The sequence below is a fragment of the Ctenopharyngodon idella genome, chromosome 2 (genome assembly GCF_019924925.1).
Source record: "Ctenopharyngodon idella isolate HZGC_01 chromosome 2, HZGC01, whole genome shotgun sequence".
NCBI classification, from domain to species: domain Eukaryota; kingdom Metazoa; phylum Chordata; class Actinopteri; order Cypriniformes; family Xenocyprididae; genus Ctenopharyngodon; species Ctenopharyngodon idella.
The window spans coordinates 39766949-39768498 of NC_067221.1; positions in this window are offsets into that span (position 1 = coordinate 39766949).

Below are 1550 nucleotides of genomic sequence, written 5' to 3' on the forward strand. Positions count from 1 at the left end.
GGCTTTCAATTTTTTTCTCAGAAGCGGCTGGATCACTAGAGGACTGTCAAAACAGTCTTGATGGCACCTCGGGGACATGTTAATAGTCTCTGTGGCAGCTAGATGGATGGTTGACTTCTACTGTCCCCGCTCATCAGCCGGACGCTCACCATCCAACACGAATACCCTCAGTTTAATGCAGCACTTTGAAAGGCTCGTCTGGAGAATTCAGTGGTTTGCTGCTGTTATTCTCTACATTGCTCCGTTGTGCGAGATGATACGTTTGCAAACAGCTTCTTTCTAAGGGAGAGTTGTAATCAAAATGAAACCCCACAAGTGACTGACTTGTGTGCAAAAGCATCTACCAAATGTTTAAATGTAAATGTACCCTGAATGCTCTGAATATTCGGTATGCTACACAAATTACTCAGTTAATTCCAATGGAGTTTAAGCTAACAACTTGATAAATACATAGCATGCACATTTAGACTAAAATAATCCATTTTAATTAGATTAAATAGCTTAACTTGATGCATTTAGGCATGAAAACATGGTCAAGACAATCTGCTGAAGTTCAAACTGAGCATCAGAATGGGGAAGAAAGGCGATTTAAGTGACTTTGAACATGGTTGTTGGTGCCAGTTAGGCTGGTCTGAGTATTTCAGAAACTGCTGATCTATTGGGATTTTCACACACAACCATCTCTAGGGTTTACAGAGAATGGTCAGAAAAAGAGAGCTGCAGTTCTGTGGGAGAAAATGCCTTGTTGATGCCAGAGGTCAGAGGAGAATGACCAGACTGGTTTGAACTGACAGAAATGCAACAGTAGCTCAAATAAGCACTCGTTACAACGAGGTCTGCAGAAGAGCATCTCTGAATGCACAACACATCCAACCTTGAAGCAGATGAGCTACAGCAGCAGAAGACACACCGGTGCCACTCCTGTCAGCTGAGAACAGGAAACTGAGGCTACAATTCACACAGGCCCAAAATTGGACAGTAGAAGATTGGAAAAATGTTGTCTGGTCTGATGAGTCTCGATTTCTGCTGCGACATTCAGATGGTAGGGTCAGAAGTTCATTGATCCATCCTGCCTTTTATCAGGTGTAATGGTGTGGATATTTTCTTGGCACACTTTGGGCCACTTATAACCAGTTGAGCATCATTTAAATGCCATAGTCGACCTGAGTATTGAACATGTCCACCCCTTTATGACCACAGTGTCCCCATTTTCTGATGGCTTCTTCCAGCAGGATAATATGCCATGTCACAAAGCTCAAATGATCTCAAACTGGTTTATTGAACATGACAGTGAGTTCACTAAACTCAAATGGCCTCCACAGTCACCAGATCTCAACCCAGTAGAACAGCTTTGGGATGTGGTGGAACGGGAGATTCGCATCATGGATGTGCAGTCGACAAATCAGCAGCAACTGTGTAAAGCTGTCATGTTAATATGGACCAAAATCTCTGAGGAATGTTTCCAGCACCTTGTTGAATCTATGCCATGAAGAATTAAGGGAGTATTGAAGGCAAAAGGGGGTCCTAAATAACTCAAAACACTAGTCCGG